We start from the raw sequence: 15,822 nt of genomic DNA on the forward strand, positions 1-15,822 counted from the left end.
TTCTCCTCCTTCTTCTCCTTCTCTTTCTACTTCTCCTCCTCCTCCTCCTTCTTCTCTTCCTTCTTCTCCTTCTCTTTCTCCTTCTCCTTCTCGTCCTTCTTTTCCTCCTCCTTCTTCTCCTTCTCTTTCTCCTCCTTTTTCTTCTCTTCCTTCTTCTCCTTCTCCTCCTTCTTCTTCTCTTCCTTCTTCTCCTTCTCTTTCTACTTCTCCTCCTCCTTCTTCTCCTTCTCCTCCTTCTTCTCTTTCTTCTTCTCCTTCTCCTTCGTCGTCGTCGTCTTCTTCGGAAAAGACCGCGCTTCAAAGGGTGAATGACCTATCTGCGTCTTCCTGCGAACAAGGCAGCATTCAGGTTGCCTCCTCATTCAGAGTCATCCTATCGTAGCATCTGGGAATTCTGTGGAGGCTCCATCCGCCTAATGAGATTCCCTTTACGACCAACTGAGATGGTAAATCAGTTATTGAGGGAGAATTGAGAGTGGAGTAGATTTTAATTAAATAGCGAAATTGGCCAGGATCCCAGAAGCGCAGCATTGGGGTGAGAAGAGGTATGCGATGCAGGCAGAGAGTGAATACTTTTCTTAACTGCTTTATTCATCGCTGTTGGCCGCAAAACGCTTGTATGTTGCAGATGTTCACTCCGTATGCAGATGCGTGGAGCACTGTTGCCAAGTTATCTGTGCCGGTTTTTTTTAAAAAGCTTACCCCGAGGGCCAGTTATTTTTCACAAAACACGGAGATAAAAATCTTCAAACAGATATGGCTCCGTAGACAAATAGGCTACGTATTCGTGTGTGTGCATGCATTCGATGTGGGAATATTTCTGAAGTTTTCCGGGAAAGTTCCCTAAGAGTAGAAGAGGAATGTAAAAGAAGAAAGCGAAAAGTCCCCTCTTTCAATAAGGGTTTGTTGGTTCACATCATTTAGCCCAGGGGTGTCAAACTCATTTGTTATGAGGGCCGGACTGTCATAAATGAGATCTTATTGGGTCGGGCTGTGTGTGTTCCTATTTAAGATTAGGTAGCAGAGATATAAACGTTATAAAGGACACAGACAATGACAAAGATTTTTTTAAAAAAAAAACCTTAAAACATTAGCACTTGTTGGTCTTAAAGGTGCTTTCTTTGTATCCCTCCCATGCGATCTGGGAACTGGGCAAAGGAAGCTCTGGCTCTTTCCTTCCTTCCCCAGGGGATCAGGAGGGAGAGGAGCCTCAGCCAATATATATATTTCAATTTATATCCCGCCCTCTCCGCAAGCGGACTCAGGGCGGCTCACAACATCGTATAATACAATCAATCCAATAAAACATATAAAACATATAATTTACTTATTTCGGTTTTAAAACCATTCTATGGCACTAGAATGGGAGATAGGCTTGGCTCATTAGTTCTGCTGTGTGATTGAGAGAACATAAGAGAAGCCATGTTGGATCCAGCCAGTGACCCATCCAGTCCAAACCATATGCCAGGGGTCCTCAAACTTTTTAAATAGGGGGCCAGTTCACTGTCCCTCAGACTGTTGGAGGGCCGGACTGCCGTTACTGTACAAGGCCGCGGGCCGTCAGTTCTCCGTCTTCGGCATCTCTCTCCCTTCCCCACACCACACAGCCCGGCCTGGGAACTCACTTCACCTCGGTATCACCTCATACTCTGTCTCCGCCGCCTCAGCCCAGTGCCGGAAGTGTGCGTTGCTAACGCGAGTTTAGGTCGAACGTCACTTCCGGTCTGATTTTGCCATAACAGGCGGGCCGCATAAACGTCCTCAGCGGGCCGCATCTGGCCCGCGGGCCGTAGTTTGAAGACCCCTGCCATATGCCATCAGGAGGTGTGACACAGAGTGTTGGACTGGAGGGGCCATTGGCCTGATCCAACATGGCTTCTCTTATGTTCTTTTGTGACACAGAGTGTTGGACTGGATGGGCCATTGGCCTGATCCAACATGGCTTCTCTTATGTTCTTTTGTGACACAGAGTGTTGGACTGGAGGGGCCATTGGCCTGATCCAACATGGCTTCTCTTATGTTCTTTTGTGACACAGAGTGTTGGACTGGATGGGCCATTGGCCTGAATCCAACATGGCTTCTCTTATGTTCTTTTGTGACACAGAGTGTTGGACTGGATGGGCCACTGGCCTGATCCAACATGGCTTCTCTTATGTTCTTTTGTGACACAGAGTGTTGGACTGGATGGGCCATTGGCCTGATCCAACAGGGCTTCTCTTATGTTCTTTTGTGACACAGAGTGTTGGACTGGATGGGCCATTGGCCTGAATCCAACATGGCTTCTCTTATGTTCTTTTGTGACACAGAGTGTTGGACTGGATGGGCCATTGGCCTGAATCCAACATGGCTTCTCTTATGTTCTTTTGTGACACAGAGTGTTGGACTGGATGGGCCATTGGCCTGAATCCAACATGGCTTCTCTTATGTTCTTTTGTGACACAGAGTGTTGGACTGGATGGGCCGTTGGCCTGATCCAACATGGCTTCTCTTATGTTCTTTTGTGACACAGAGTGTTGGACTGGATGGGCCACTGGCCTGATCCAACATGGCTTCTCTTATGTTCTTTTGTGACACAGAGTGTTGGACTGGAGGGGCCATTGGCCTGATCCAACAGGGCTTCTCTTATGTTCTTTTGTGACACAGAGTGTTGGACTGGATGGGCCATTGGCCTGATCCAACATAGCTTCTCTTATGTTCTTATGTGACACAGAGTGTTGGACTGGATGGGCCATTGGCCTGATCCAACATGGCTTCTCTTATGTTCTTATGTGACATAGAGTGTTGGACTGGAGGGGCCATTGGCCTGATCCAACATGGCTTCTCTTATGTTCTTTTGTGACACAGAATGTTGGACTGGAGGGGCCATTGGCCTGATCCAACATGCCTTCTCTTATGTTCTTTTGTGACACAGAGTGTTGGACTGGATGGGCCACTGGCCTGATCCAACATGGCTTCTCTTATGTTCTTATGTGACACAGAGTGTTGGACTGGATGGGCCATTGGCCTGATCCAACAGTGCTTCTCTTATGTTCTTTTGTGGCACAGAGTGTTGGACTGGATGGGCCATTGGCCTGATTCAGCATGGCTTCTCTTATGTTCTTATGTGACACAGAGTGTTGGACTGGATGGGCCATAGGCCTGATCCAACATGGCTTCTCTTATGTTCTTATGTGACACAGAGTGTTGGACTGGATGGGCCATTGGCCTGATCCAACATGGCTTCTCTTATGTTCTTTTGTGACACAGAGTGTTGGACTGGAGGGGCCATTGGCCTGATCCAACATGGCTTCTCTTATGTTCTTTTGTGACACAGAATGTTGGACTGGAGGGGCCATTGGCCTGATCCAACATGGCTTCTCTTATGTTCTTTTGTGACACAGAGTGTTGGACTGGATGGGCCACTGGCCTGATCCAACATGGCTTCTCTTATGTTCTTATGTGACACAGAGTGTTGGACTGGATGGGCCACTGGCCTGATCCAACGTGGCTTCTCTTCTGTTCTTATGTGACACAGAGTGTTGGACTGGATGGGCGACTTGCCTGATCCAACGTGGCTTCTCTTATGTTCTTATGTGACACAGAGTGTTGGACTGGAGGGGCCACTGGCCTGATCCAACAGGGCTTCTCTTATGTTCTTATGTGACACAGAGTGTTGGACTGGATGGGCCATTGGCCTGATCCAACATGGCTTCTCTTATGTTCTTATGAGGTCCACCCGTGGGGCCAGGACCAGAGAAGCTTTGCCTCAGCCTTGGTTCTCCTGAATAATTTTGTGTCATCTGCAAACTTGGCCACGGGTTCCAGATAACTTCTTGAATAGATTAAATAATACCAGCCGCCATTCCTTGTGGGACCCCACTGCTTACTTCCCTCCATTATGAGATCCGTCCATTTGTTCCTACATTTCACTTCCTGTCATTTAACCAATTTTTAATTCACAAGAGAGCCCTACCTCTTATCCCATTGGGAAGAAAGACAGGATATATGTAAACAAATTTTTTTTTTTTAAGAAAACTGCTCAGGATAAATATAGTATGTTAGCTTTGGACTTGGATGGACTTTTTTTGTCTGCTCACTCAGATTTCCATACTATTCCCTGATCTGGGAAGGATTGTACAAATAATACCACCCCAGAGCTCAAGTTGGAGGAGAAAGTGGATTGCTCCTTGGATAAGGAAGGCTGCGTGCATGCTTTGGTTCCTTTGTTGTTGTTCAGTCGCACAGTCGAGTCTGACTCTTTGCAACCCCATGGACAAAGTCACGCCAGGCCCTCCTGTCTTCCACCATCCTCCAAAGTCTGCTCAAATTTGTGTTTGTTACATCGGTAACGCTGTCCAGCCATCTCCTCTTTTGCCGTCCCCTTCTTCTTTTGCCTTCTGTCTTTCCCAGCATCAGGGTCTTCTCCAGTGAGTGCTCCCTTCTCATTTGGTGGCAAAAGTATTTGAGCTTCAGCTTCGGCATCTGACCTTCCAGGGAACACTCTGGGTTGATTTCCCTTAGGATTTGATCTTCTTGCAGCCAAGGGACTCTCAAGATTCTTCTCCAGCACCACATCTCAAAAGCATCTATTCTTCTGCGCTCGGCCTTCCTTATGGTCCAGCTCTCACAGCCATACATTACTACTCGGAAGACCATCATTTTGACTATACGGACTTTTCTTGGCAGGGTGATGTCCCTACTTTTTATTATACTGCCCAGGTTTGCCATAACTGGCCTCCTAAGGAGCAAACGTCTTTTAATTTCATGGCAACAGTCACCATCTGCAGTGATCTTGGATCCCAGAAATGTGAAGTCTGTCACTACTTCTGTGTCTTCCCCTTCTGTTTGCCAAGGTGTGATGGGGCTGGATGCCATGATCTTATTTGGTTCTACCCAAGCGCAGAAGGTCCATAGCTTTGTGACATTGGGGTAGAAGTCAGATTGTCCCGTGAAGCTCAGTTGAAGAGCTTAAATTCCACCTCCCACCGGCCCTCCTGTTCGTCGTGATTTGTTTGAAAGTGTGTGGGAAGTGTCTAGTGAAATCTCAGGAGCCAGGTGGGTGGCTGAATGACATTTCCGGTGGTCTGGCGTTGGAGTTTTGCATAGCTGCTTGGCCCTTCCCTGTGATTGGTAGGAACAGCATGGATTATGCACAAGAGCGGACGTTCAGATTTGGGTGACCTGCGTAATTCATGCAAGTTACCAAAATTTGAATCAGAGTTGGAAGGGACCTCCAGGGTCATCTTGTCCAACCCCCTGCACAATGCAGGAACTTCACAAATACTACCCCCTAAATTCACAGGATCCTCATTGCTGTCAGATGGCCATCTAGCCTCTGCTTAAAAACCTCCAAGGAAGGAGAGCCCACCACCTCCCGAGGAAGCCTGTTCCACTGAAGAACCGCTCTAACGGTCAGGAAGTTCTTCCTCATGTTGAGACGGAAACTCTTTTGATTTCATTTCAACTCACTGCTTCTGGTCCTACCTTCTGGGGCCACAGAAAACAATTCCACACCATCCTGTATATGACAGCCCTTCACGTACTTGAAGATTGGTAGGAACAGCGTGAGTTATGCACAAGAGCAGATGTTCAGAATTAGATGACCTGTGTAATTCACGCAAGTTACCAAAATTAGTTTGCATAGTATACATAGTGTGCAATAGTATGCATAACCTTCGGTGTAAGACTCATTCCCACATTACATTTTTTTTGGAGGAGGAGATTGTTTCTGCTTTGTTCTTACCCGGGAAGCAGTCTATAGGTAAAATATGGAAAACTTCAGTTCTTTGCACGGCTACTCAGAAGAGAGCTTGGATCAGGAAGGAAGCAGTCTATACAGTTCCTACGCGGGAAGCAGTCTATAGATAAAATATGGAAAACTTCAGTTCTTTGCACGGCTACTCAGAAGAGAGCTTGGATCAGGACTGGTATCGTTTTGCCTTGTTGAATGCCCAAGATGGCTGGACTAACTGAAGGAGCATGGTTTTGTTATGATTGATTTGTATTGTGCCTTTCTTTGGTGAGCTGCTTGCTTTGAACAGTTTTCCCAGAAAGTGGCATGCACATTTTCCTTTTTTGAAAAAAGGTACAATAAGTATTTGAACAGCCGTCACTGAGAGGAGGGCAGGGAGTTGTCCCTGGAGGCAGCAGAGGAGAGGACTGACAATAATGGGTTTAAATTACAGGTGGGAAGGCACCGGCCGGCTATTAGGAGGATTTTCTTTATTTTTTTACATTAAGAGCGGTTCAGCAGCGGGGAACGGCCTCCTCGGGAGGCGGTGAGCGCCCCCTCGCTTTTGATTTGTCGGACATTTTGAAATGTCGGGTAAGAAAGGATAAAAGAAGTCCTTCTTCGCCCAAAGGGTGATTAACGCATGGAATTCACTGCCACAGGAGGTGGTGGCGGCCACAAGCATAGCCGGCTTCAAGAGGGGATTAGATAAAAATATGGAGCAGAGGTCCATCAGTGGCTATTAGCCACAGAGTATAGATGGAACTCTCTGTCTGGGGCAGTGATGCTCTGTGTTCTTGGTGCTTGGGGAGTGGCACAGTGGGAGGGCTTCTAGCCCTTCTGGGGGACCTCCTGATGGCGCCTGGTTTTTCTGGCCACTGTGTGACACAGAGTGTTGGATTGGATGGGCCATTGGCCTGATCCAACTTGGCTTCTCTTATGTTCTTAAGTCTGAGGCAGTGATGCTCTGTATTCTTGGTGTTTGGGGGGGGGGCACAGTGGGAAGGCTTCTGGTGACCTGGCCCCACTGGTGGACCTCCTGATGGCACCTGGGTTTTTGGCCACTGTGTGACACGGAGTGTTGGACTGGATGGGCCATTGGCCTGATCCAACATGGCTTCTCTTATATTCTTAAGTCTGAGGCAGTGATGCTCTGTATTCTTGGTGTTGGGGGGGGGGCACAGTGGGAAGGCTTCTGGTGACCTGGCCCCACTGGTGGACCTCCTGATGGCACCTGGGTTTTTGGCCACTGTGTGACACGGAGTGTTGGACTGGATGGGCCATTGGCCTGATCCAACATGGCTTCTCTTATATTCTTAAGTCTGAGGCAGTGATGCTCTGTATTCTTGGTGTTTGGGGGGGGGCACAGTGGGAGGGCTTCTAGTGTCCTGGCCCCACTGATGGACCTCCTGATGGCACCTGGGTTTTTGGCCACTGTGTGACACGGAGTGTTGGACTGGATGGGCCATTGGCCTCTTATGTTCTTATGTTCACTGGCAGTCTTTAAGCAGCAGGTGGATAAACACTTGTTTGGGATCCTGCACTGAGCCAGGGGTTGGACTAAATGGCCTCTGTGACCCCTTCCATCTCTGTTATTCTGTGATTATAGACTTTAGCAAACTGGGGTCCAGGATTCAGCCAACAGCTGAGTGTTTCAGAGAAGGGACGTTTTAGTTAATAGTATGTTGCAGTGAATATGTACATACTAGATTTCTCATGAGGAATGCACGTGACCATCTGTACCTTCGACCTCCTGTATGAGTGGTTCCCTTGTTCTTCTAGGAAGAGGCAATCGTTCATTGTGGCTTTGCTGGTGTTACACTAGCACTGTCTGCTAGTGTTATGCTACCACTGTGCTCTATGTGGGGCTGCTCTTGAAAACTGTCCAGAAGTGACACTTGGTTCACAATGTTGACTGGAGTGGGTCTCAGGGGTCATGTAACTCCAGTCTTGTTCATCAGTGGCTCTTAGCCATGGTATAGATGGAACTCTTCTGTCCTGGGGCAAGTGATACTCTGTCTTCTTGGTGATGAGGGGGCGGGGAGGAGCAACAGTGGGAGGGCTTCAAGTGTCCTGGCTCCACTGTTGGATCTCCTGATGGCACCTGGTTTTTTTGGCCACTGTGTGACGCAGAGTGTTGGACTGGATGGGCCATTGGCCTGATCCAACATGTCTTCTTCTATGTTCTTATGTCTGGGGTGGAGATGCCCTGTCTTCTTGGTGCTTGGGGGATCACAGTAGGAGGGCTTCTGGAGTTCTGGCCCTACTGGTGGACGTCCTGATGGCACCTGGTTTTGTTGGCTACTATGTGACACAGAGTGTTGGACTGGATGGTTTATTGGCCTGATCCAACATGGCTTCTCTTATGTTCTTAAGTCTGGGTCAGTGATGTCTCTACTCTTGATGCTTGGAGAGGAAAAAGTGGGAGGGCTTCTGGAGTTCTGGCCATGCTGGTGGACCTCCTGGTGGCCCCTGTGTTTTGGCTACTGTGTAACAGAGTGTTGGACAGGATGAGCCATTGGCTTGATCCAACATGGCTTCTTTTATGTTCTTATGTCTGGGGCAGAGATGCTCTCTATTCTTAGTGCTTGGGGGACATCAGTGGCAGGGCTTCGTGTCCTGGCTCCACTGGTGGACCTCCTGATGGCACCTGGGTTTTTTGACCACTCTCTGACACAGAGTGTTGGATTGGATGGGCCATTGGCCTGATCCAGCATGCTTTCAGGTCAACACAAGGTGCAAATGTTGACCTCTATAGCCCTTTATGCCTTACGACCATCATACCTTGAGGCCACCGTCTCCCATCCAAGCCTACCTGTCCTCTCTGAGTCCCTGCTGTGAATGCCTTTGCCACTTGAGGCTAAACAGGTGGCAACCCAAGAAAGGGCCTTCTTGCCTGTGACGATACCAGAACTTCGGAGCTTCCTCCCCAGGGAGATTGGTCTCTTTTGCTCTGTCATTGTCTTCCACCAACTGAAGATGGTTTTGTTTTGTTTCGTTCGACACAACCCCTCTTGCACCTCTTGATTCCCCACTCCTCCACTTGCAGCTGCTAGCATGCCCTTGGGTCAGCCATAGCTCTGGCAGAGGTTGTCCTTGAAAGGGCAACTGCTGTGAGAGCCCTCTCCAGCCCCACCCACCTCACAGGGTGTCTGTTGAGGGGGAGGAAGGTAAAGGAGATTGTGAGCCACTCTGAGACTCTTCGGAGTGGAGGGCGGAATAGAAATCCAATATCTTCATCTACCTCACAGGGTGTCTGTTGTGGGGGAGGAAGGTTGTGAGCCGCTCTGAGACTCTTCGGAGTGGAGGGTGGGATATAAATCCAATATCTTCATCTACCTCACAGGGTGTCTGTTGTGGGGGAGGAAGGTAAAGGAGATCGTGAGCTGCTCTGAGACTCTTCGGAGTGGAGGGCGGGATATAAATCCAATATCTTCATCTACCTCACAGGGTGTCTGTTGTGGGGGAGGAAGGTAAAGAAGATTGTGAGCCGCTCTGAGACTCTTCGGAGTGGAGGGCGGGATATAAATCCAATATCTTCATCTACCTCACAGGGTGTCTGTTGTGGGGGAGGAAGGTAAAGGAGATCGTGAGCCGCTCTGAGACTCTTCCGAGTGGAGGGCGGGATATAAATCCAATATCTTCTTCTTCTTCTTGTGTCCCTGGTTGTGTTGTGTTTTCATGCCTGTTATGTTTTCATTGCATTGTTAAATATTTTGCATATACGTTGCAAATGCTGTTTTAGTATTTAAAAAGTTTGATGTTTGGGGACCCTGTTGGGTGTTTTAAACAAGTGCGCAACACATGAATGGCCGACCCCTGCAAAGGGAGTGCTGCTGTGCACTGTCATTTTATTGCCTCTGCCATCCGTACGACATGTGTTTGCTTGAGGAAGGAAAACTTGTGTATCCACAGCATGCACATTCGCCTCATACCGTGAAGAGGCGCTAAGAGCTGAGTGAGAGAGAGAGCACATTAATTAAAGATGCCTTTCTGACAGCGTCGTGTCGTTTCATGGGTTTGATATTTTGGATACTTCTGACATTGTGAATATAAAATCCAAAGTTCAGTAGTAGCCAAGTGCTTTGTTTAAGGTATTAAAGGTAAAGGCAGTCCCCTGCGCAAGCACCAGTCGTTTCCGACTCTGGGTTGACGTCGCATCACGTTTTCACGGCAGATTTTTTACGGGGTGGTTTGCCATTGCCTTCCCCAGTCATCTGTGCTTTACCCCCAGCAAGCTGGGTACTCATTTGACCGACCTCGGAAGGATGGAAGGCTGAGTCAACCTCGAGCCGGCTACCTGAGCCCAGCTTCTGCCAGGATTGAATTTGGGTTGTGAGCAGAGCTTGGACTGCAGTACTGCAGCTTTACCACTCTGAGCCACGAGACTCTCTGTTTAAGGTATTTGGGGACCTTTAAAAGCTATCATTGGAAGTTAGATTCCAGATATCCCTCTTCGTCTTTATTTTTTTAACTGTTTAAATTTATTTCTAATTTTTATTGCTTAACAAAAAACAAATAAAATTAACAAAAAAACAAGTAAAATATCTGCAGTAAATGAAAATACTTTCTTGTGAAAGACTCTCATTGTTTGAAAATTCTGATTTGAGTTTTCATTAACCTCAGTGAACAGTTAAAAGCTAGAAAGAAAACAGATTATCTGTTCATAACTTAAAGAAGACGACAACGAAGAAGACTGCAGGTTTATACCACGTTCTTCTCTCTGAATCAGTCTCAGAGCGGCTTACAATCTCCTTTAATCTTCTTCCCCCACATCAGACACCCTGTGAGGTGGGTAGAGCTGAGAGAGCTCTCATGGAAGCTGCCCTTTCAAGGACAACCTCTGCTAGAGCTATGGCTGACCAAAGGCCATTCCAGCAGCTGCAAGCGGAGGAGTGGGGAATCAAACCCAGTTCTCCCAGATAAGAGAGCTATGGCTGACGCACGGCCATTCCAGCAGCTGCAAGTGGAGGAGTGGGGAATCAAACCTCGTTCTCCCGGATAAGAGAACTACGGCTGACCCAAGGCCATTCCAGCAGCTGCAAGTGGAGGAGTGGGGAATCAAACCTGGTTCTCCCAGATAAGAGAGCTATGGCTGACCCAAGGCCGTTCCAGCAGCTACAAGTGGAGGAGTGGGGAATCAAACCCGGTTCTCCCAGATAAGAGAGCTATGGCTGACCCAAGGCTGTTCCAGCAGCTACAAGTGGAGGAGTGGGGAATCAAACCCGGTTCTCCCAGAGAAGAGAGCTCTGGCTGACCCAAGGCCATTTCAGAAGAGACTGGGCTATCCTGGGTCATCCAGGTCAGGACACACAGACTACGCATGGTATGCTTATGTGTTATTTCAGTTGGCATACAAATGTACTGAAAATAAATCTGGATCTAGGGGAGGGACGGTGGCTCAGTGGTAGAGCATCTGCTTGGTAAGCAAAGGTCCCAGGCTCAATCAAAGGTCCCGGGTTCAATCCCCGGCATCTCCAACTAAAAAGGGTCCAGGCAAATAGGCATGAAAAACTTCAGCTTGAGACCCTGGAGAGCCATGAATGGGGCTGTGGCTCAGTGGTAGAGCATCTGCTTGGGAAGCAGAAGGTCCCAGGTTCTATCCCCGGCATCTCCAACTAAAAAGGGTCCAGGCAAATAGGCATGAAAAACCTCAGCTTGAGACCCTGGAGAGCCATGAATGGGGCTGTGGCTCAGTGGTAGAGCATCTGCTTAGTAAGCAGAAGGTCCCAGGTTCAATCCCCGGCATCTCCAGCTAAAAAGGATCCAGGCAATTAGGCGTAAATAAACTCAGCTGGAGAGCCGTGAATGGGGCTGTGGCTCAGTGATAGAGCATCTGCTTGGTAAGCAGAAGGTCCCAGGTTCAATCCCCGGCATCTCCAGCTAAAAAGGATCCAGGCAAATAGGCGTGAATAATCTCAGCTGGAGAGCCGTGAATGGGGCTGTGGCTCAGTGGTAGAGCTTCTGCTTGGGAAGCAGAAGGTCCCAGGTTCAATCCCTGGCATCTCCAGCTAAAAAGGGGCCAGGCAAATAGGCGTGAAAAACCTCCGCTTGAGACTCTGGAGAGCCGCTGCCAGGCTGAGTAGGCAATACTGACTTTGATGGACCCAGGGTCTGACTCAGTAGAAGGCAGCTTCATATATTCATATGAAAGCTTTCAGATGTAGGTAGCTGGATGGATGGGTGGATGGATGGCAAACAAAGCTTTTTATTAAATACCTTAGCATAAAGATGACTTTGGGTTTTCTTTCCAGCCCCTTCTAAGAAATTGGTTTTGATTGTAATCTTGTGCCCTGCTTTTGGAAGCTTCCTCTTACTTACTAAGTTTGAGTAATAGGAGGTATGAAGCAGTCAGAAATGTTGACCAAAAAATAGAGTCCATTTTGCTTGAAATAGTCTTTTGTGGAGAACATAAGAGAAGCCATGTTGGATCAGGCCAATGGCCCATCCAGTCCAACGCTCCATGTAAAAAACCCCCAAGTGCCATCAGGAGGTCCATGAGTGGGGCCAGGACACTAGAAGCCCTCCCACTGTGCCCCCCCACAAGCACCAAGAATAGAGCATCACTGCCCCAGACATAAGAACATAAGAGAAGCCCTGTTGGATCAGGCAAATGGCCCATCCAGTCCAGCACTCTGTGTCACATAAGAACATAAGAGAAGCCATGTTGGATCAGGCCAGTGGCCCATCCAGTCCAACACTCTGTGTCAGAAAAAACCCAGGTGCCATCAGGAGGTCTACCAGTGGAGCCAGAACACTACAAGCCCTCCCGCTGTGCCCCCCCAAGCACCCAGAATACAGAGCATCCCTGTCCCAGACATAAGAACAGCCATGTGGGATCAGACCAATAGCCCATCCAGTCACACAGTGGCCAAAAAACCCAGGTGCTCTCAGGAGGTCCATCAGTGAGGCCAGGACACTAGAAGACATCCCACTGTGCCCCCCCCCAGCACCAAGAATACACAGCATCAGTGCCCTAGGCAGAAGAATGTAAGAGAAACCATGTTGGATCAGTCCAGTGGCCCTCCCAGTCCAACACTCTGTGTCACACAATGGCCAAAAAAAACCAGGTGCCATCAGGAGGTCCATCAGTGGGGCCAGGACACTGGAAGCCCTCCCACTGAGCCCCCGCAAGCACCAAGAATACAGAGCATCAGTGCCCCAGACACAGAGTTCCAACAGTATGCTGTGGCTAATAGCCACTGATGAACTTCTGCTCCATATGCTTATCCAATCCAAACAGAGAGACCTTCCTACTCTTGGCACCTCTTTCTGTGAGACGAGATAGTGTCCGGTTTACCGCCTTTCTCAGCTCCTTTTGTCAAGCTACAGAGCTACTATAGTAACTCGTGAGCATAAAAACTAAGCCTGTCTTAAGCTGTCCTTCCGACACTGTATTTTAAGGGCCGGGCTTCGTTCTGTTGAATTCGGTGTTTAATTTTCTATTTCCGATGCACCACGTGCACGCGGATCCTGTTTGTGGAAACAGTGCTGGGAGGTGGCAGGAGAAGGCTTACTTTCTCTTCGCACCTCAGTCGGTCTTGGGATTTATTTTGACGTTTAAAAAGTGTGCCCTCCCCTACTGAATGTAATGGGTGAGGGTGTGATCCAGCTGTTGGAAGCGGGATATTCCTTCTGCTGTTCCCCGATGTGCACTTTTTTTTCGTGCAATAAAGGTTTACCACAATTCAAGGGAAGGTCTCCGCCTCTGAGGTGCCAGGATGGGTACAAGGAGTGCCCAGAGTCGAACCCATGCCTCGAGACTCTCCTGTCGGTACTTGCCCTCGCCATATTCCAAGCCTGGCATGGAAAGGCTAGGTGGAACATTAGTACCAATGCTGGGTTCCTGGGAGTGAAAGAGACAAGGGACTTCCCCGCACCGACTCCTACGCACATGTTGTAAAAACACTGGTGCTGCGAGGCATGTTGTTGAGGGTGCCCGTTGCAATTCCGGCGTCAGGGAGCCGGTTGAGATCTGGCTGGCATGCAGACAGAGGAATCCCGTTGTCATTCCCCTCTGATCTCATAAGAACATCAAAAGAGCTCTCCTGGATCCAGTCCAATGTTTTGTCTCGAACACTGACCAACTAAGTTCACCTGTAGGTCCAACGATAGGGCGTAGAGACCAGGGCTGTCCCCTGATGAAAACATCAGAAGAGCCCTGCTGGATCAGATCAGTGAGGGTCCATCCAGTCCAGCATCCTGTCTCACACACTGGCCAACCAGTTCCTCTGGAGGTCCAACAACATCACAGAGAGGCTAAGGTGTTCCTCTGATAAGAAGAGCCCTGTTGGATCAACCCAGTGGCCCATCAGGGAATAGAGGCCGAGGCATTCCCCTGTTAAGAACATCAGAAGAGCCCTGCTGGATCAGACCAGTGATGGCCCATCTAGTCCAGCTTCCTGTCTCAAACAGTGGCCAGCCAGTTCCTCTGGAGGGCCAACAACAGGGCATAGAGGCCAAGGTCTTCCCCTGTTAAGAACATCAGAAGAGCCCTGCTGGATCAGACCAGTGAGGGTCCATCTAGTCCAGCCTCCTGTCTCAAACAGTGGCCAACCAGTTGCTCCGGAGAGACAACAACAGGGCAGAGAGGCCGAGGCCTTCCCCTGAGAAGAACCTCAGAAGAGCCCTGTTGGATCAGACCAGGGAGGTCCATCTAGCCCAGCCTCCTATCTCACACAGGGGCCAACCAGTTCCTCTGGAGGGCCAACAACAGGGCAGAGAGGCTGAGACCTTCCCCCGAGAAGAACATCAGAAGAGCCCTGCTGCATCAGACCAGTGAGGGTCCATCTAATCCAGACTCCTGTCTTGATAAAAATACAAGTAATTAATTAATACAAGTAATTAATTTAATAATTAAAACATATAAAGCAATTAAATAAAACAATTGGTGGGGTGCTATTGGATCAGATATGTATGAAAGATGGCGGATACTACCAACTCCATCGATGTTTAGATTTTATTCTTCACGTATTTCTGCTGGTTGTCGTATAAGAAAAAGATCCCCAGTCACGATATGATGTTTCAGATGGTCCCAGATGGATTAGTTTCTGCCTTCCTGTTGCTGTCGATTTTAATTCAAAAACGCCTGGCTGAAGAGCGCCGTTTTGCAGGCCCTGCGGAACTGTGAAAGCTCTCACAGGGCCCTAACCTCCTCCGGCAGCTTGTTCCACCAGGCAGGAGCCGCAACAGAAAAAGCCTTGGCTCCGGTTGTCTTGAGCCTGGCCTCTTTGATGCTGGGGATCGAGATCAGGTTTTGCAACCCCGAGCAAAGTGAGACACGTGTGGGGAAAGACTGTCCCTAAAGTATGCAGGCCCCTGGCCATATAGGGCTTTAAAGGTAATAACCAGCACCTTGAAGCGAATCTGGTAAGCAATAGCTAACCCGTACTTATCAATACTTCCTTCTGAGTTAGGGCTGCCAACTCCGTCTTGGGAAATTTGAGATGGTCTTGGGGGAGGCAGATCAGTGGAGACGTGATGCCTTTGGAGTCTGCCCCTCTGAAGCTGTGCAGTTTTCTCCAGGGGAACTGAACTCTGTAACTGTAGACAGCTTGTAATTCCAGGAGATCTCCGGGCGCCCACCGTGAAGCTGGTAACCCACTGGGAATAGAGGAGACAGAAACAGCGTAAGGAGAAGCCAAAAGCGTGGCGCTTGGAAGCGCTTTCGGAAAAGAAGAGGTTTTGAAGAATCACTTCTGTGCATGACCCCGTGCTCATGCGGCCCTCTGGAATGAGAGTCATCGTGATCCTCGTTAGCGTCGACGTTCTGCCAAAGACCTCAGAAGCCTTACAGAACCTATAAATAACTTTTTAAAAAAGTATATGCTGCTGTTGATTGGAAAGAGACCTTGGTGGACAGTTTGGTGGAAATGTTACTTCACCTTACAGCAGCCGCAGCAGCAAAAAAGGAAGAGATGAATCAGGGGCTGGATTTGAATCCAGCAAGGTGGAAGAAGAGGAGGAGGGAGGCAGGAAGGAAGGAATTGGATTTATATCCCACCCTTTACTACTTGAAGGATTCTCAGAGCAGCTTTCAATCCCCTTTCCCTTCCCTTCCCACAACAGACACCATGTGAGGTAGGTGGGGCTGAGAGAGCCCTGACAGAAAC

The 15,822-nt window shown here is 48.8% G+C and overlaps 1 protein-coding gene and 1 non-coding gene across 4 annotated transcripts in view; both read left to right on the forward strand.

Moving 5' to 3' along the window:
- Nucleotides 1-15,822, forward strand: part of FCHSD2 (FCH and double SH3 domains 2) — a 349,063-nt gene that overhangs the window by 107,636 nt on the left and 225,605 nt on the right. The window lies entirely within an intron of this gene.
- On the forward strand, nucleotides 11,393-11,464 carry TRNAT-AGU (transfer RNA threonine (anticodon AGU)). Its single transcript has one exon. It is a non-coding gene; the product is annotated as a tRNA-Thr (tRNA).

Source organism: Heteronotia binoei, unplaced genomic scaffold (assembly GCF_032191835.1).
Source record: "Heteronotia binoei isolate CCM8104 ecotype False Entrance Well unplaced genomic scaffold, APGP_CSIRO_Hbin_v1 ptg001309l, whole genome shotgun sequence".
NCBI lineage: Eukaryota > Metazoa > Chordata > Lepidosauria > Squamata > Gekkonidae > Heteronotia > Heteronotia binoei.